A 21253-nucleotide genomic window follows, 5' to 3' on the forward strand; every position below is an offset into this window, starting at 1 on the left:
TGCTCGATTTACTGAGTTCCTCCAGCATATAGCCTGCTGCTCCAGATTCAAGCGTCTACAATCTCGTGTCAGCAATACCATTAGATTTCCCTCTCCACGGGTTCAGAAAGGTCTTCCTCGCCATTTCATTGTCAATTTGGGATGATCGGCTAATGCTAATCTCCCATCATCCACAAATGAGAGTGAATTTGAGTTTAGTTTAGGGATACAGTGTGGAAAGAGGCACTTTGCCATCCGAGTCCACGTCGGCCAGCGATTACCTGTACACTAGTTCTACCCTACAGATTGGGGACAATTTGCAGAAGCCAATTAACCTGCAAACCTGCATGTCTTTGGAATGTGAGAACAAACCAGAGCACGAGAGAACACACTTGGTCACAGGGAGAACACACAAACTATGTACAGACAGCACCCATGGTCAGGATGGAACCTGGATCTCTGGTGCTGTAAGGCATCAACTCTACCGCTGCGCTACTGTGCCACCCATACCTCAATGATACAACTCCCTTGTAGTTGCCCTGTTCAGAGAAGGAACTGTTGCTCTGTTGCTTATCATTTCATTTCTATTTGGATAAGAACAAATGATGGCAGCTTAAATCAAGTGTCTTCATGATCAATCCAAAACTACGGCTAATCACTCTTCTGCAATCCTTCAATTAGGTATGTTACAAACCTTACCTTCAGCGGCGCTGCAGTTCTGTCACTGGCGTGTGCGCGACTTTGGCGCCTTTGAGGGGGGGGGCGGTATTAAAATGCGGTTTTCTACCGCCTGCCCTGGATATATTTTCTCGGGGAGCTAGTTAACGCTGAAGATTTGTTCAGACTGCCCTTCTGTTAATTTTTTTTTTTAAATCGTTGGACCATTTCAGCGCTGGAGTAAACTAAAAAGCCGCTTCTAATGCCGTGAACGCCGACAATGGGGACTGATTTCAGCTACGGGACAGCGAAAGGAAAGCCGTTTATTTTACATATAAACATGCTTCTTAGGATGACCTTAATCCACATTTACGTTGCGAAACAGTGATTTTCCCCATACAAACTGGCAGTATTTTTCCTGCCGATATGGGGTTTAAATTCACCGCAACCGCAACGTTCCAAATGATCGCGTTCCACAAAATCCCACTCGCAAGATGATTTAAATGGCCATTAATTTACAGGAATTAAACGTTAAAAATTCATGACAATGAGATTTAAAAATCATGTTATATTGTGAATTCTTGTGTGAATGTTATTTGGACACTTAGGCTATTTAAAAATGTTAATATTTTCTTAAGAAATGGATAGATGTTTAGATGTAGTAATTGAATTTTGTAATTAGCTACAATTGGGTAACTAACTAATTATATGCTTTAATTTCAGGTCATCCAAGTAAGATTGTTTCATATTTGTTTCAGAATGCTTCAATCTATAATAACTGAAAATTTCTTTCAGTTCTCTTAATTTTTAAGAAAGTTATGGGATTTTGACTGTCCTTGATCACAGCTTTTGTGTTAAGTCAATGGAAAAGCAATAGGGAACAAGATGCTAATTTCCGAGTATGAAAATGGCCATAACTTTTTTAATACTGAAGATATGAAAGTGAATTAGGTGTCAAATTAAACTTATTTTTATGCTTTATCTGATGGGATAGATTGCAGACTTGATTTTTAAAATCTCAAAATGTTGTAACATTGCTACTTCAATGCCTACCTTCTGCCTGTGTCTTTGCCTGTGCTCATATTTGCTCACTTACAGGAAAGGAGGTTGCAGAAGGTTTGAGGAATGACTGCAAGTTTTGATTTTGGATGACCTGACCTCAAACCACATTCTCACCATGAGTAGCAGCATTCTTGGGTAGAAGGCTGCCAGGCAGAGAGTCACAGAATCATAGTCATTCAGCACGGAAACAGCCCTTTAACCTAACGCATCCATGCTGAACGAGATGCCCCATTTAAACTTGTCGTGCTTCTCCGCGTTTGGCCTATATCTCTCCAAACCTTTCCTATCCATGCACCTGTCTGGATGTCAAGAAAATGGGTAGAATGGTGGTACAAATAAGCTGAGCATGAGAAGGACAGTGAGTTCAGATATACAGTTCCATTGTCGCTGACTAGTGTCGGGCATAAGAATTATTTGTAGTTTGCTGGAAGACAGACTGCTAGAAAGCCATGTCACCTTCAAAGCTAGCCCATTCAAACCCCCCCTTTGGGGAAGATATCTGACCCTCTCATTCAATCGAGTTTAGAAGGATGAGAGGATATCTCATTGAAACATATAACATTATTAAGGGCTTGGACACGCTACTGATATTGGGGGAGTCCAGAAGCAGGGGCCACAGTTTAAGAATCAGGAGTAAGCCATTTAGAACGGAGACGAGGAAACACTTTTTCTCACAATGAGTGGCGAGTCTGTGGAATTCTCTGCCTCAGAGGGCGGTGGAGGCAGGTTCTCTGGATGCTTTCAAGAGAGAGCTAGATAGGGCTCTTAAAAACAGCAGGATCGGGGGATATGGGGAGAAGGCAGGAACGGGGTACTGATTGGGGATGATCAGCCATGATCACATTGAATGGCGGTGCTGGCTCGAAGGGCCGAATGGCCTACTCCTGCACCTATTGTCTATTGTCAATCTGCAGGCACATGCACTACATTTTGCTGCAAATCCCACCTCTTCACTCTTGTTCTAAATAAGTACCAGGATTTGAGATCATGGATGTCAGATAGAGGGTATGGTGATGACTTCTCCTTTTGATTGCAACACTCTCTGAACAAATCCACATAGGAGTGCTCTGTGTAAAGGGAGGAGCCGTAAACGAGTCAAGTGTAAGCCATTTGAATCGTTTTAGCTAGACAGTGTGGATGAGGTGAAAGTGAGAAATTAAACGGTTAGAGTGAGCGTATCATTCCTCGATGATTTTATAAGTTCATATGATAGAAGCAGAATTGGGCCATTCAGCCAATCCAATCTACTCCGCCATTCATTCATGGCTGATCTATCATTTCAATAGACAATAGACAATAGGTGCAGGAGTAGGCCATTCAGCCCTTCGAGCCAGCACCGCCATTCACTGAGATCATGGCTGATCATCCACATTCAGTACCCCGTTCCTGCCATCTCCCCATATCCCCTGATATTTCCCCTCAACCCCATTCTGCTGCCTTCTCCTCGTAACCCCTGACACCTAATCAATTTCTGATCCATCACAGGTGAAGATGCTGGCGCAGGTACTGGGATGTCTGGAACTCTGAAGAAAGGTCTCAACCCGAAACGTCACCCATTCCTTCTCTCCAGAGATGCTGCCTAACCCGCTGAGTTACTCCAGCATTTTGTGTCTACAGGTGATGATGCAGTAGTTAAATTAGCAGATTGATAATCTCTGCCTCATTCAGTTATTCCATTATTGTACTTTAATCTTTTTTGTACTACTTTAGATTGCGCAATAATCTTGCACCATTCCGTTGTTTTGCACTTGTAATAGCATGTATTTATATTTATCATTACAGTATGTGTACAGTTTATTCTATGAGCTCCATATGAACAAGGAATGTCATTGCACCCTGACATATTGTACATGACAATAAACTCATCTGAATCAAGATGCCTGGACTAACAATCCAGGGACCAGAGTTTAAATACCACTTTCAATTTAAATTCTGTTATTAATCTGGAATTTGGAAAACAAAAACTGAATTTAGTAATGATGATCATGATAGTTTCTGGTTGGTTGTAAAAATCCACCTGGTTCTCTGATGTATTTCTGGTAAAAATCTGCCGTCTTCAGCTGGTCTGGTCAACATGGACCCCCAGACCCACATCATGTGGTTGACTCTCAACTGCTCTCTGACATGGCCATTGCCGCGACACTCAAACAGCGAAGGAATAGAAGTTCATGGAACCCTGGGAATTGCATGGACACTAACTCTGGACAAAGTCCTCACAGCCAGGAGACCTCATGAAGTCCTCCTCACAAACATCTGGGGAATGTGTCAGACTCCCCCATCATAATCTGTGGATACGTGCTATCCCACTGGCAGGATGGATCCCTTTAGCCAAGTTATTTTAGTATAGTTTACCACCTTTACACCCACCTGGTCCAAACCTGTCTTATTCACAAAAAATCTGAGCAAATCCAATCATAAGGTCATAAGCAGACAAAAATGCTGGAGAAACTCAGCGGGTGAGGCAGCATCTATGGAACGAAGGAAATAGGTGACGTTTCGGGTCGAGACCCTTCGTCAGACTGAAGAAAGGTCTCGAATCAAAACGTCATTGGTGGTGCTGGCTCGAAGGGCCGAATGGCTTCCTCCTGCACCTATTTTCTACGTCACCTATTCCTTCGTTCCATAGATGCTGCCTCACCCGCTGAGTTTCTCCAGCATTTTTGTCTACCTTCGATTTTTCCAGCATCGGCAGTTCGTTCTTAAACATAAGGTCAAAGTGATAGGAGCAGAATTAGGCCATTCAACCCATCACGTTTACTCCGCCATTCAATCGTGGCTGATCTATCTCTCCCTCCTAACCCCATTCTCCTGACCTCTCCCCATAAACCCTGACACCCATACAATCCGCTGGACTGGAGAGCGGCATCTTCGGCCTGGATCGCCTCAGCGCAGAGGGAGTTCAAGGAGGGAAGAGACAGAGAATAAGACTTTTGCCTCCATCACAGTGAGGAGGTGCTTGGTGAACTCACTGTGGTGGATGTTAATTTATGTTTATTGTATGTTTTGTTATTTATTATTATTGCGTATGACTGTACGCAACGAAATTTTGTTCAGACCGAAAGGTCTGAATGACAATAAAGGAATCTAAGTCTAAGTCTAAGTCAATTGTCACCCAATTAATATGCTGGATGGTGCTATCAAAGGGCACTTACCCACCAATAACCTCTTCACTTATGTTGTTTTGGGTCTTTTCAGGATTGTTTGCCTCGAGACCTTATCAAAGCCTTAGACCAAACATAAATAACGGGGTTGAATTCCAGAGGTGTGAGGCGAGTAGCCCTGAAAAAAAAACCTGAAGTCATTCGAGATGATTTTAGTGGTTGGAGTCATAACTTGTTTAAAGGAAGATGGAAGAGTTCCTCAGGGTAATCAATCACATGGCTGCAATCACCTTCAGCTGTTTTATCACTCATATTCCCTCCACTATGTCAAAAATAGGGATGATCCATGATTATTGCACTATGTTCAAAGTTATTCACAACTGAAGCTGTCCATAATTTGAGATCTTGCTGCATGCAGACAACATTGAACACTAAAGATAGCAATCACCATCTCCGAAAAAGATTCAACTTACTCACTCTTTGCACGGAATGGCATAGCTATCAGCAGATAACAAATATCAATATCCTAGGGATCACCACTGCCTGGAAACCTCAAGGGACCAGCCATATAAATACTATGGCCAAAGAGAAGATCAGAAGCTGTGTATCCTGTAGCCATTAACCTACCTCCTGACCTCCTGACACTCCAAAGTCTTTCTATTAACCACAAGGAACAAGACAAGAGCAATGGTCTCTCCTTTCCTGGATGAGTGTAGATCCATCACTCTGACAAGGCATGACACCATTCAGCACAAAGCTGTTTGCTGGACTGACACCTTATCAAATACCTTCCACATTCATCCCTTCCAGCACCAGTGCTCAGTGGCTGCAGCACGTACCATATAGTAAATATACTTTGATTCACTTCAAATAGCCCTTGCTTTCCCTCTCTCGCTCCATCCCCTCCCCCTTCCCAGTTCTCCCACCAGTCTTACTGTCTCCGACTACATTCTATCTCTGTCCTGCCCACTCCCCTGACATCAGTCTGAAGAAGGGTCTCGACCCAAAACGTCACCCATTCCTTCTCTCCAGAGATGCTGCCTGTCCCGCTGAGTCACTCCAGCATTTTGTGTCTACCATATCTTCTTCTTCTATACATAACTAAAACTCTGATCTTGTGCTCTTCCGGTTTGCGCGGTTTATCTATTTGCGCAAAAACAGTACCCGATCGCGCTACGATTTCCATCAGTTCACTCACCGTCCTCCTGTGCTGCGAGTGCAACAAGTATCGTTCCGATCGGTAGCGTATTGTAAAAGTTAGCGAGGTTTAATAAATCGTAAATCCGCTCGTGTGCAGATCGATCTTCCCTGCCAGTCACGCAGTGCGGATTGGTCTCGTCTCCTGTCACTCCCAGGGATGGTCCGCCCCTTCCATCGCCATCGCGTCTTTACTGGAGCTGAGGATGGCCGGACACAATTTTCGGAGGGACCAGAAGCGGCGCGGCGTCGGAGATGTCGCCAAACGGAAAGCGGAGAGTCTGATCTTGGCGGAGGAGAGTGTCTAGCGCCCGCTGTGAGTCCCAAACGCACTGCCATCGCAACACCCCGCTGCTCCAGCCCCTTCCCCTCTGGTCCCCCTCGCTGGCTCCTGCTCCCCTCCCCCGTGATACCCCCTCTCCCTCACGGCTCTTCCCCCATCTTTTCTCCGAACTCTCTGAGGGAGAGGAGGGCAGTGGGGGAGGTGAGGAGGGATAGTGCGGGGGATAGGGGGAGGTGAGGAGTGGGGGATAGAGGGATAGGAGGGGGTAGGGATGGGATAAGAGTTATGGAGGGAGGAAGGGAGTGACTGAGGGTAGGGGAAAGGATAGGGGGGGAGAGGTGAGGGAAGGATTGGGGGGGAGGAGGAGGAATGGGGAAAGAAGAGGGAGAGTAAAGAGGAGGAGGCGAGATTGCTAGGGATGAGGGGAAATGAGGTGTGCCAGTGCAGTTGGGGGCTATGTGTGAGTGATGAATATTGCATTGGGGGAACAAGCCTCCTGTGTGACAGGGACCCAACGGGTCCCACTTAGTCGAGTTGTAAATATATTTGTTACTCATCCAGGCTTCTCTGACAGCACTTCTCAAACCCCTAACCTCCATCACCAAGAAGGCCAAGGCCAAGCAGGGGCAGCATGGTGGAACAGCGGTAGAGTTGCTGTCTTACAGCGACAGAGACCCGGGTTCGAACCTGAACATTGGTGCTGTGTGTACGGAGTTTGTACGTTCTCCCTGTGACCGTATGGATTTTCTCCGGATGCTCCGGTTTCCTCACATACTTCAAAGGCGTACAGGTTTGTAGGTTAATTGGCTTTGGTAAAGCTGTAAATTGTCCCTACTGTGTACGGGGTGGTCGCTGGTCGGCGGTGGGCCGCAGGGCCTGTTTTAACGCTGTATTTCCAGAGTATAACAGCAAGTGCATGGGAACACCAGCAACTGCAGGCTCCCCATCAAGTTACACACCATCCTAACATGGAAATACATTGCTGGTCTTTCATCATCGAGCATCTAAATACTGTTAAATCCTGCATGTTCCTATTCAACAGCTGTGTGCGAGTGAGTACCTGCACCTGAAGGACTGTAATAATTCAAGAGCAATTAGGGAGGAGCGATATATCTTGACCCATCTCAACTCTACCTAACCTGTGAGCATTGAAGACCACCTTCTTCTCCAACTTCCCTGTCGGAGAGTTTGATGGTTAATAGTTTTTCAAATTGGCTGTTTGTGGTGCCTACTATAACAATAGACAATAGACAATAGGTGCAGGAGCAGGCCATTCGGCCCTTCGAGCCAGCACCGCCATTCAATGTGATCATGGTTGATCATCCCCAATCAGTACCCCGTTCCTACCTTCTCCCCATATCCCCTGACTCTGCTATTTTTAAGAGCCCTATCTAGCTCTCTCTTGAAAGCATCCAGGGAACCTGCCTCCACCGCCCTCTGAGGCAGAGAATTCCACAGACTCACCACTCTCTGTGAGAAAAAGTGTTTCCTCGTCTCCGTTCTAAATGGCTTACTCCTTATTCTTAAACTGTGGCCACTGGTTCTGGACTCCCCGCAACATCGGGAACATGTTTCCTGCCTCTAGCATGTCCAAACCCTTAACAATCTTATATGTTTCAATGAGATACCCTCTCATCCTTCTAAACTCCAGAGTGTACAAGCCCAGCTGCTCCATTCTCTCAGCATATGACAGTCCCGCCATCCCGGGAATTAACCTTGTAAACCTACGCTGCACTCCCTCAATAGCAAGAATGTCCTTCCTCAAATTAGGGGACCAAAACTGAATGTCCAGATCTGTCTGTAAATGTGAGGCATATGTGTGTAAATGCCGGCGTTAAAAAATGTGTGTTTGGGCAAATATGTGATAGCTGAGACCCTGACTGATACTGTTGTGGTAGATAGAGGTGTGATGCATGGAGCAATGTTTAAGTGCAGTTTTACTCTTGTGGCCAGGTGGGATTTATAGCTGTTATACTTACCTTGGCCATGCTCGAAGGATATTACTGCACCCACTGACATCTCAAAACATTTCTCTTCTGACTCTCTATTTCTTTCCTGGAGGTTTAGCAGGGCCTCAGCTGTAGAGGAACTCTCTTCAGTGTCCACTATGTTGTTGAGGTCGGGGTCAGAGAAATACCTGCTCCCGTGTGTGTGGGGCAATCACTTCAAATCTGCACTATGATTCCTGGCAGTGGCTGCAGTTAAAAACCATCTCTCCTTCTAATGGTGCCGGCAATATGTTTCGCAGTTTCAGTTATTGCGTGCAAGTCCTGACTTGGCTTGTGGTTAGTTTTCTCCATTGCAAAATAAATACACAAATGCTTGCAAAAGGTGTGAAGACTGAAATCTTATCTAAATGACAGCAGGATAACCCCTGTCCGATTGAATGCCGAAGCTACATGTCAGGGTCACATAGAAACATAGAAAATAGGTGCAGGAGTAGGCCATTCGGCCCTTCGAGCCTGCACCGCCATTCAATATGATCATGGCTGATCATCCAACTCAGTGTCCCGTACCTGCTTTCTCTCCATACCCCCTGATCCCTTTAGCCACAAGGGCCACATCTAACTGCCTCTTAAATATAGCCAATGAACTGGCCTCAACTACATTATGTGGTAGAGAATTCCAGAGATTCACCACTCTCTGTGTAAAAAATGTTTTTCTCATCTCAGTCCTAAAAGATTTCCCCTTTATCCTTAAACTGTGACCACTTGTTCTGGACTTCCCCAACATCGGGAACAATCTTCCTGCATCTAGCCTGTCCAATCCCTTAAGAATTTTGTAAGTTTCTATAAGATCCCCCCTCAATCTTCTAAATTCTAGCGAGTACAAGCCGAGTCTATCCAGTCTTTCTTCATATGAAAGTCCTGACATCCCAGAAATCAGTCTGGTGAACCTTCTCTGTATTCCCTCTATGGCAAGAATGTCCTTCCTCAGATTAGGAGACCAAAACTGTACGCAATACTCCAGGTGTGGTCTCACCAAGACCCTGTACAACTGCAGTAGAACCTCCCTGAGGACTGAGACCAACCCAAGGAATTGTCATCCGATCTGTAGACCAGGAGCATCAATGGTGCTTATAAAATGAATGGCTTTGTAATACATTTCAAATTTATTTTGCTGGGCATTTAACCACAGCTTTCTCTACAGGAATCCGTTTATTTTCAGAAGAATGAAGAGGAAAGAAGAATGAAAACTATCAAACAAGGAACTACAGATAGATTAAAAGTGTTGGAGTAACTCAGCAGGGCAAGAGGCATCTCTGGAGAAAAAGGATAGGTGATGTTTCGGGTCTGGACCTTTCTTCAGAACTAAAGATCTGAAGAAGGGTCCTGATCTAAAACATCATCTATTATTTTTCTCCAGAGATGCAGCCTGCCCTGCTGAGTTACTCCAGCATCTTGTGTCTATCCTTGATATAAGTCATCATCTGCAGTTATTTGTTTCTACACTAGGAACTGCAGACACTGGTTTACTAAAAAAGGACACAAAGGGCTGGAGTAACATAGATAGGTGACGTTTCAGGTTGAGACCCTAACTCAGTCTGAGGAAGAGTCCCGACCTGAATCACCATCAATCTATGTTCTTCAGTTGCCTAACGTGCTGAGTTACAGTACTGGCAGGGAACATAAAAACTGACTGCAAAAGTTTTTATAGATATGTGAAGAGGAAAAGATTAGTTAAAACAAATGTAGGTCCCTTACAGTCAGAAACAGGCAAATTGATCATGGGGAACAAGGACATGGCAGACCAATTGAATAACTTTGGTTTTGTCTTCACTAAGGAAGACATAAATAATCTGCCGGAAATAGCAAGGGACCGGGGCTTAAATGAGATGGAGGAACTGAGTGAAATCTAGGTTAGCCAGGAAGTGGTGTTAGGTATATTGAATGGATTAAAGGCCGATAAATCCCCAGGGCCAGATAAGTTGCATCCCAGAGTACTTAAGGGAGTAGCCGCAGAAATAGTGGATGCATTAGTGATAATTTTTCAAAACTCTTTAGATTCTGGAGTAGTTCCTGAGGATTGGAGGGTAGCTAATGTAAGCCCACTTTTTAAAAAGGGAGGGAGAGAGAAAACGGGGAATTACAGACCAGTTAGTCTAACATCGGTGGTGGGGAAAATTCTGGAGTTAGTTATTAAAGATGGGATAGCAGCACATTTGGAAAGTGGTGAATTCATTGGACAAAGTCAGCATGGATTTATGAAAGGTAAATCATGTCTGACGAATCTTATTGAATTTTTCGAGGATGTAACTAGAAGAGTGATTAAGGGAGAACCAGTGGATGTGTTGTATCTGGACTTTCAGAAGGCTTTCGACAAGGTCCCACATAAGAGATTAGTATGCAAACTTAAAGCACACAGTATTGGGGGTTCAGTATTGATGTTGATGGAGAGCTAGCTGGCAGACAGGAAGCAAAGAGTAGGAGTAAACGGTTCCTTTTCAGAATGGCAGGCAGTGACTAGTGGGGTACCGCAAGGCTCAGTGCTGGGACCCCAGCTATTTACAATATATATTAATGATCTGGATGAGGGAATTGAATGCAACATCTCCAAGTTTGCGGATGACACAAAGCTGGGGGGCAGTGTTAGCTGTGAGAAGGATGCTAGGAGGCTGCAAGTTGACTTGGATAGGTTGGGTGAGTGGGCAAATGCATAGCAGATGCAGTATAATGTGGATAAATGTGAGGTTATCCACTTTGGTGGCAAAACGGTTCCTTTTCAGAATGGCAGGGAAAAGGAAGGTCAGAAAGGAAAGTAGACTATTATCTGAATGGTGGCCGATTAGGAAAAGGGGAGGTGCAACGAGACCTGGGTGTCATGGTACACCAGTCATTGAAAGTAGGCATGCAGGTGCAGCAGGCAGTGAAGAAAGCCAATGGTATGTTAGCATTCATAGCAAAAGGATTTGAGTATAAGAGCAGGGAGGTTCTACTGCAGTTGTACAGGGTCTTGGTGAGACCACACCTGGAGTATTGCATACAGTTTTGGTCTCCTAATCTGAGGAAAGACATTCTTGCCATAGAGAGAGTACAGAGAAGGTTCACCAGACTGATTCCTGGGATGTCAGGAGTTTCATATGAAGAAAGACTGGATAGACTCGGCTTGTACTCGCTAGAATTTAGAAGATTGAGGGGGGATCTTATAGAAACTTATAAAATTCTTAAGGGGTTGGACAGGCTAGATGCAGGAAGATTATTCCCGATGTTGGGGAAGTCCAGAACAAGGGGTCACAGTTTAAGGATAAGAGGGAAGTATTTTAGGACCGAGATGAGAAAATCATTTTTTACACAGAGAGTGGTGAATCTGTGGAATTCTCTGCCACAGAAGGTAGTTGAGGCCAGTTCATTGGCTATATTTAAGAGGGAGTTAGATGTGGCCCTTGTGGCTAAAGGGATCAGGGGGTATGGAGAGAAGGCAGGGATGGGATACTGAGTTGGATGATCAGCCATGATCATATTGAATGGCGGTGCAGGCTCGAAGGGCCGAATGGCCTACTCCTGCACCTATTTTCTATGTTTCTATGTTTCTACTCCAGCGTTTTGTGCCTTTTTAAAATCAAAATCAGCTATTGCTTTGAATGCCCATTCAATTCTCATAATTGTCACTAATCTGAGGAGAATAATCCCTGTTTCTCTTTGTAACTGGATCCTAATTTCTGCTGTCAGTCTACCAGATTTCTCCTGCACCATCTCCAAATCTTTCACTTCCTTCCTGCTAGTGTAGTGATTAGGTGAAAATAGTCATCCAGTTTACCAAAGATCTACAAAGTCTTAGTGAACTGTCTGTGCTTTTGCAGTCTATTCCAATAATAGTGAACACATATATCTCATTTAACAGCCTCCTCAATGTTTAGACCCATTTTAAAATCTGTCCCATTCTTCCTTTTACGGCACTAACCGCTATTCTACTCTGTATTTTATCAAGCATAATGCTCATTTGACTGGTCTGTCAGTTCCCTTCGAATCTTTAGTGTTATCTTAATCATTGTTTACAATGTTATTCATTTTGCATCATCTGCAATTATTACTATTTTGCCTTTTATGTTAATGTCAAGTCATTCATAGATATCAACAACATTAATCCAATAATGATTCCAATAACTATTTTGAACAGTAGTATGAAAAACAACAGGTCACTAATACTCTTTGGTTTCTGTAATTTAGCCAATCTAATATTTTGGCAGCTATTGCTCTATAACAGTAGTAGTAATAATAATTATAATGGATGGGATTTATATAACGCCTTTCTAATACTCAAGGCTCTTTACATCGCATTATTCATTCACTCCTCAGTCACACTCGGTGGTGGTAAGCTACTTCTGTAGCCACAGCTGCCCTGGGGCAGACTGATGGAAGCGTGGCTGCCAATCTGCGCCTACGGCCCCTCCGACCACCACCAATCACTCACACACATTCACACACATTCACACACAGGCAAAGGTGGGTGAAGTGTCTTGCCCAAGGACACAACGACAGTATGCACTCCAAGCGGGATTCGAACCGGCTACCTTCCGGTAGTAGTAGTAGTAGTAGTTAGTAGTAGTTAGTAGTAGTAGTAGTAGGCCCCTCTCGGTCATGACTGACCATGGGTGATGCATCCTGGTCGGATGCAAGACTGGGCGATGTCATATGGAGGACAGGCTGTTGCCCATGCAGCACGTCCCCCCTCTCCACGTCGCTGATCGATCCAAAGGAACAGCAGGGCCGTTACAGTTTGGCACCAGCGCCATCGCAGGATCTGCCAGAGCGAGGTTGTAGAGGTTGGGGCTGCGACTACGGATTTTCTTGAGGTTTACTCCTGGAGCCTTTTCCATGACTGGATGTGGCCATAAGGCAGTGGAGGATTTAAATCAGAGTTTTCCCTCTCCTAGATGGACTGCCTTCCCAGGCTGACGTGCCCCATCTGCCCGAGAATGTATGTCCTCCAAATTATGTTATGAAGAAGGGTCCTGACCCGAAATGTCACCCACATTTTTTCTTCAGTGATGCTGCCTGACCCACTGAGTTACTCCAACACTTTGGGTCTATCTTCAGTATAAACCAACAATTGCAGTTAATTTCTACACATATGTTGTGATCTATTATGTGATCGTTTGTCAAATACCTCAGGGCACATTATCAATCAATTCTTTTTTCTCCTGGTTTGCTTCTACCTATCACCCGCCTGCCTCTGTCTCCAATGTCCACTCCACCCTCTCTCCCATCTGGCTCCTTCTGCTCAATATCCATCATCCCTCCTCAGTCCACCTCATACCTACCAAACCTCATCTCATCCCTCCATGTCTCTGCTTTCTATAGACTATCTCCACTCTGTCCTAATGCAGGGTCTCGACCCGAAGTGTTGAAATTCCTCTCCCTTCACAAATGCTGCCTGACCTGCTGATTTCATTTTTACGTAGTTCAGACTCCAGCATATGCAGTTTCTTGTGTCTCCTCTTACAGTATATCTATGAATAGCACTATCCTTTATCAAGCCCTTTCCTCAGTTCATCAAATAAACGTCACCTTTCCATGTTCTCGAGAGGAACTGCCTAACCCGCTGAGTTGTCCCAGCACTTATGCCCCTGTCCCACTTAGGAAACCTGAACGGAAACCTCTGGAGACTTTGCGCTCCACCCAAGGTTTTCGTGCGGTTCCCGGAGGTTGCAGGTGGTTGCTGTAGGTTGCAGGTAGTGGAAGCAGGTAGGGAGACTGACAAAAACCTCCGGGAACCGCACGGAAACCTTGGGTGGGGCGCAAAGTCTCCAGAGGTTTCCGTTCAGGTTTCCTAAGTGGGACAGAGGCATTATTAGTTTTTGTTTGTAAACCTGCAATTCCTTGTTTCTAAATTTCTACGCAACTCAGGTTTAAATGACCTGTCCTTATTTTGTAGGTATGTCACCTTGTGATTCTCACACTTGTGAAAACCTCTGACCATCACCCTGTCAAACCCCCTTTGGTCCTTGCATTTTTGAATAAACTCATCTCTCATTCTTCAAATCTCCAAAGAATTTCATCCCAGATTATTGCCTCTCAAAGTTTTCATCTCTGTTAACTCTCTTTCAGATAAATATCCTTTATCTTAATTTTCTTTTCCTTTAATTGTTGTGAATCATAAAAGATTATGATATTTAAACACTCCCTCACTCAATAGACAATAGACAACAGACAATAGGTGCAGGAGTAGGCCATTTGACCCTTCGAGCCAGCACCACCATTCAATGTGATCATGGCTGATCATCCCCAATCAGTACCCCGTTCCTGCCTTCTCCCCATAACCCCTGACTCCGCTAATTTTAAGAGCCCCATCTAGCTCTCTCTTGAAAGCATCCAGAGAACCTGCCTCCACCGCCCTCTGAGGCAGAGAATTCCACAGACTCACCACTCTCTGTGAGAAAAAGTGTTTCCTCGTCTCCGTTCTAAATGGCTTACTCCTTATTCTTAAACTGGTTCTTGGACTCCCCCAACATCGGGAACATGTTTCCTGCCTCTAGCATGTCCAAACCCTTAACAATCTTATATGTTTCAATGAGATACCCTCTCATCCTTCTAAACTCCAGAGTGTACAAGCCCAGCTGCTCCATTCTCTCAGCATATGACAGTCCCGCCATCCCGGGAATTAACCTTGTAAACCTACGCTGCACTCCCTCAATAGCAAGAATGTCCTTCCTCAAATTAGGGGACCAAAACTGAATGGCCAGATCTGTCTGTAAATGTGAGGCATATGTGTGTAAATGCCAGCGTTAAAAAATGTGTGTTTGGGCAAATAAGTGATAGCTGAGACCCTGACTGATACTGTTGTGGTTGATAGAGGTGTGGTGCATGGAGCAATGTTTAAGTGCAGTTTTACTCTTGTGGCCAGGTGGGATTTATAGCTGTTATACTTACCTTGGCCATGCTCGAAGGATATTTTTAAGTCTGGTCTCCCAGCTGTGATCATTCACATAACTATATCCAGAACTATATCTCGTTGGGCTATAAACACATTGATTAAGAAATTCTGCTCAATATAGTTTGTGAATTCCACATTCTCATTGTTACTAATCCAATTGACATTACATAACTGAAGCCACTCATCAGTTCTTACACCTTTCGGGAAACCCTGCCTGCAAATTTGCTCCTTTATTTCCGTCTCACTCTTAAATTGCCCCTAGTAAATAACGATGAACAGATTATTAATTGTAACCAAATAGATTCAAGTCTTCGGCAAAACACAAAGTGCTGGAGTAACTCGGCAGGTCAGGTAGCGTCCATGGGAAAAATGGATTGCGATGTTTCAACCCTTCTTCAGATTCATTGTAATAGCGGGAAGAAACCTGGAAAAATGGGAGGAGGGTGGGGTGGTGACTGATAGTGGATACAGGTGAGGGGGGGTGGGGGGGAGGGGGTAGAGTAGTTGACAAAGGCCAGGGATGAAAGGGAGACAAAAGAGACTCGTCTTTAACTCTATGCCCCTGTCCCACTTAGGAAACCTGAACGGAAACCTCTGGAGACTTTGCATCCCCACCCAAGGTTTCTGTGTGGTTCCCAGAGGTTCCCGGAGGTTTTTGTCAGTCTCCCTACCTGCTTCCACTACCTGTAACCTCCGGCAACCACCTGCAACCTCCGGGAACCGCACGGAAACCTTGGGTGGGGCGCAAAGTCTCCAGAGGTTTCCGTTCAGGTTTCCTAAGTAGGACAGGGGCTTTATGCTACCTCATTTTTTTCAATGCTTCATTCATTTCCTTTACTAAAGTGTGGCACAGGGTATAATTCATAGATTACCATTTACAAACATCTGAAGCTCAGGCTGCATAACCTTTCCCCCTTTCCTTCCTCAGTCATTAATCCTATCATGAACTGTGACTTATGGCTGTCTCACATTCCCCATGCAACTCCTACTTTCTCAATGTTATCTTTAACTTACAACACAGCACCTCTCTGGCAACCGCTGAAAAGTATGCTATCCTTCTTTCCATCAAGTGACTGCAGAATTGTTTGTGCCTTCACAGCAGTCATTCGCCCACAGTACCCGTGAGTGTACGCTCAACTTCAGGTGTTAAGTACTGTAAACTAGTTTCAGTGTGCTACAGCAGTGAAGGATTTCTGCCCTGTCTATCTGATTTCTGCACTGACAGCAGGCAGTGAAGAAAGCGAATGGCATGTTGGCCTTTATAACAAGAGGATTCAAATATAGGAGCAAAGAGGTCCTTCTGCAGTTGTACAGAGCCCTAGTGAGACCACACCTGGAGTATTGTGTGCAGTTTTGGTGCCCTAATTTGAGGAAGGACATTCTTGCTATTGAGGGAGTGCAGCGTAGGTTTACAAGGTTAATTCCCGGGATGGCGGGACTGTCATCTGCTGAGCGAATGGAGCAGCTGGGCTTGTACACTCTGGAGTTTAGAAGGATGAGAGGGTATCTCATTGAAACATATAAGATTGTTAAGGGCTGGGACACGCTAGAGGCAGGAAACATGCTCCCGATGTTGGGGGAGTCCAGAACCAGGGGCCACAGTTTAAGAATAAGGGGTAAGCCATTTAGAACGGAGACGAGGAAACACTTTTTCTCACAGAGAGTGGTGAGTCTGTGGAATTCTCTGCCTCAGAGGGCGGTGGAGGCAGGTTCTCTGGATGCTTTCAAGAGAGAGCTAGATAGGGCTCTTAAAAATAGCGGAGTCAGGGGATATGGGGAGAAGGCAGGAACGGGGTACTGATTGGGGATGATCAGCCATGATCACATTGAATGGCGGTGCTGGCTCGAAGGGCCAAATGGCCTACTCCTGTACCTATTGTCTATAGTCTATTGTCTTTTCTTATCCCGCCAGATGGTTCACGAGAATGAATTTTGCAGCAGTTACCTACACATCGAACATATGTACATCTGTCAATTTGTACAGCCTGCACAGCTTCTCCTCAAATCCAACACTCCAAGCCTAAGAACACCGGAGGCACATGCCACAAACATTATTGTCCATACATACAAAATGTTCTAGTTACCTTCTGGCAGATTAATTACTGGCAGCAAGTGTGAGTTCTTCCAACATCTTGCTTAAAGGTCATGATAAACTGCATGAGATTTCTAGCTTCTAATTGCCTTCCTCTCATTTATTATTTGATTCTTTAAGCGCAGCAGATACATTTTAACTCAATTTATTTTCCTTTTATGTTGATATCTTCCACTTAATTAATCTCAATTTTATCTATTTAATTATTTATAACTCCACCAGCGTCTCTTGTTTTAAAGCACTTATCAATAATTCACCCGATATTGAATTTAAATACCTCACCAATTTCTCATTGTTACTCTAAACAGCTCATCGGGTGGTCACGCCATTGGGTAGCGCCGCACGTGGCAGTCTCGCCAGCAGTTTGTCTGTCATTTCACCCATTTTGTTATTTTTAGTGTGTCAAAAGTTTGTTTTTGGAGGTTTCTTAGTCTTTTTTTATGTGGGGGGCAGTGAGGGGAAACCGTTTCCAGGTCACTTCCTGGTCGGAGATGTGACTCGGAGATGTGTCTTTTCTCCGAGTCACATCTTCGCCCCCCCTCCCCCCCCTCTCGCGGCCTACCAACTGGATTGGCGCGGCCTTTCCTGCCGGAGACCGGCCCAGAGCTTCAGCAGCGTTGCAGCACTGAATTCCATCGCGGAGTGGGACGATGCCTTACCGGGGATCGCCTGTTGAAGCGCCGGAGTGTTGGGCCAGCTGATTCGCACCTTGGAGCTGTGGTTGCGGAGCTTCTAGCCACGGGCGGCACTGACTTTAACATTGCGGAGTCCGGGGATCCTTTTGCAGAGGGTCGCCAGTGTTAAATCTCCCGCCCAGCTCGGCCTGTGGACTCTGGGAGCCGCGGTCTCCGTTAAGAAATGGCCGATTCGGAAACACCAAGCCGCGAGTGTGTTCTTCCGTTCCGAAGTCGGAGTTCCGATCATCCCGGCGAGAGGGCCTGTACTTCGGGCCGTCCGTAGCGGCGACTGCGGAGGGTTCAAAAGGCCCCGACCACAGGTGAACAAAGAGGAAGATGACTGAACTTTATTGCCTTCCCTCACAGTGGGAAACGTTGATTACGCTGTGTGGGATGTTTATGTTAAATTCTATTGTGTATTGTGCTCTTTTTATTTGTATGGCTGTATGGCAACTCAAATCCCACTGTACCTATTGGTGCATGTGAGAATAAATGTAACTTGAACTTGAACTTGAACTTGCTCCTTTTGGCAGACACTCCTTATTTGCCATTTTTCCCATACACATCATTCTGAATTGACAAAGGGTAATTTGAGAGCTGGCTGAATGGTCATTTCACATGCTTAGAATGTGTGGAAACTAATTGCAAAGAGGAAATAAGATATTTGAATATATAACCAGAATAATGGTCACTTGCACTGATTTATACATCAATGATTTGGATGAGAACACAGGGGGCAAGGTTAGCAAGTTTGCTGATGATACAAAAGTTAGTGGTTTTGCAGATAGTGAAGATGGTTGTGAACGATTGCAGCAGGATCTGGATCGATTGGCCAGGTGGGCGGAGGAATGGTTGATGGAATTTAATACAGAGGTGTGTGAGGTGTTGCATTTTGGAATGTCTAACAAGGGCAGGACATACACAGAGAATGGTAGGCCTCTGGGTAGTGTTGTAGAGCAGAGGGATCTAGGAGTACAGGTGCATGGATCCTTGAAGGTCGAGTCGCAGGTAGATAAGGTGGACAAAAAGGCTTTTGGCACATTGGCCCTCATCAGTCAGAGTATAGAAGTTGGGAGGTCATGTTGCAGTTGTATAAGACGTTGGTGAGACCACATTTAGAATATTGTGTTCAGTTCTGGGCACCGTGTTATAGGAAAGATGTTGTCAAGCTTGAAAGGGTTCAGAAAAGAATTACGGGGATGTTGCCAGGACTAGAGGGTGTGAGCTATAGGGAGAGGTTGAGTAGGTTGGGTCTCTATTCCATGGAGAGCAGGAGGATGAGGGGCAATCATATGGAGGTGTACAAAATCATGAGAGGAATAGATCGGGTAGTCCACAATCCAAAGTCCACAATCAGTTCCTTGATCTTACTGATGTTGAGAGCCAGGTTGTTGTGCTGGCACCACTTGGTCATTCGGTCTCACTTCTATACTCTGACTCGTCCCCATCTGTGATTCGTCCAACCACAGTGGTGTCGTCGGCGAACTTGATGGAGTTCACACTATGACTGGCAACTCAGTCATGGGTATAGAGTGAGTAAAGCAGGGGGCTGAGCACGCAGCCTTGAGGTGCTCCCGTACTGATTGTTACTGAGGATGAAGTGGTTCCTCCAATTCAAACAGACTGTGGTCTGTGGATGAGGAAGTCGAGGATCCAATTGCAGAGGGATGCGCAGAGACCCAGTTCCGTGAGCTTGGTAACCAGCTTGAAAGGATGATGGTATTAAATGCCGAGCTGTAGTCTATAAACAACAGCCTGACATAGGTGTTTTTATTGTAGTGGTCCAGTGCGGAGTGGAGAGCCAGTGAAATTGCATCTACCGTTGACCTGTTGTGGCGGTATGCGAACTGTAGTTGGTCCAGGTTTTTGTCGAGGTAGGAGGTGATGTGCACCATAACCAACCTCTCAAAACACTTCATCACCTCAGATGTTAGTGCCACTGGTCGATAGTCATTGAGGCACGTCACCTTGCTCTTCTTGGGCACTGGTATTATTGATGTTCTTTTAAAGCAGGTGGGAACCTCAGACCTCAGAAGTGAAAGGTTGAAAATGTTTGTAAAAATTCCAGCCAGTTGGTCCGCACAGGTTTTGAGAACTTGACCGGGTATACCATCAGGTCCAGGTGCTTTCCGAGGGTTCACCCCCCTGAAGGATCTTCTGACGTCAGCCTCTGTGACTGTGACTGTAATGCCCCTGTCCCATTTAGGAAACCTGAACGGAAACCTCTGGAGACTTTGTGCCCCACCCAAGGTTTCCGTGCGGTTCCCGGAGGTTTCCGGAGGTTTTTGTCAGTCTCCCTACCTGCTTCCACTACCTGCAACCTCCGGCAACCACCTGCAACCTCCGGGAACCGCACGGAAACCTCGGGTGGGGCGCAAAGTCTCCAGAGGTTTCCGTTCAGATTTCCTAAGTGGGACAGGGGCATTACAGTCAGGGCGAATAGGGGCTCGGGAAGGCACATCAGTGTTCTCCCTATCGAACCGTGCGTAGAACGCATTGAGCTCGTCAGGGAGTGATGCTTCGCTGTCGTTTGAGCTGCCTCCTGATTTCACCTTGTAGGACCTGATGGCATTCAAGCCCTGCCACAGTTGCCGAACATCCACGATTACATGTACATTTACAGACCACCTTTTGTTAATATTTAACTGACTTGGGATAAAGTCCAAGGAAATTAATTCACACATGTTCTTAAATGGAAAGTCAAGTTATATAAGCTGTTTGATAGTAATTTGTGTGTTCTGTTTAGCCTTGATATTCAATTGGCTTCGCGGGACACAAATAATGCTTTTCTTCAGTCGCTGAGCTATTTGGTAAAGCTGTAACCACTGTTGGTTTAAGAAACAAAAAACACTGCTCTTGACAGATTCTTTTTCAGAATCTGAAATTCTGCTGAATTCTTGTTTTCACGATAGGAAAAACAAACCACACAAAACAGACATAAATGGAACAAAAGTAGAAAAGTGTCAGTTCAACTGAAAATAAACTATTTCCTATAAATTAAAAAAAACCTGTGTTTTTGTAAATGCTGTTAACTGCAAACTTTCAGGTTTCAAGGAGGCTTCAGATAAGAATCTGTTGTAGTTCATTGAGTAATAAAAACGTCCTTCACTGCACAATGACTGACTCATCAAGTTAAGATGTAGCCACTGAAAGTCATCAGGTATGGAGTTTTCAATTCCTCTATTAGATTGTGTGGGTGTGTTTATTACCAGAAATGGCCATCCCATGCAAATCATCTTTTGACTAAAGCATTGCAGAAATGACTGAACAAGTAAGATGAAAGTGTTCTAAGCGTCTGAATCAACAATAACTCATTTTTATACTGGGTAAC

At 45.0% G+C, this 21253-nt stretch overlaps 1 long non-coding RNA gene across 1 annotated transcript; it reads right to left on the reverse strand.

Annotated features, from left to right (window-relative positions):
• Positions 1–655: 655 nt before the first annotated feature.
• LOC116990474 lies at positions 656–20965 on the reverse strand. The gene is made up of 3 exons (XR_004416602.1): positions 20956–20965; positions 17954–17960; positions 656–787 (listed from the first exon to the last, which is right to left on the reverse strand). It is a non-coding gene; the product is annotated as an uncharacterized LOC116990474 (long non-coding RNA).
• Between the last annotated feature and the right edge of the window lie 288 nt (positions 20966–21253).

The sequence above is a fragment of the Amblyraja radiata genome, chromosome 1 (genome assembly GCF_010909765.2).
Source record: "Amblyraja radiata isolate CabotCenter1 chromosome 1, sAmbRad1.1.pri, whole genome shotgun sequence".
Classification (NCBI taxonomy): Eukaryota; Metazoa; Chordata; class Chondrichthyes; order Rajiformes; family Rajidae; genus Amblyraja; species Amblyraja radiata.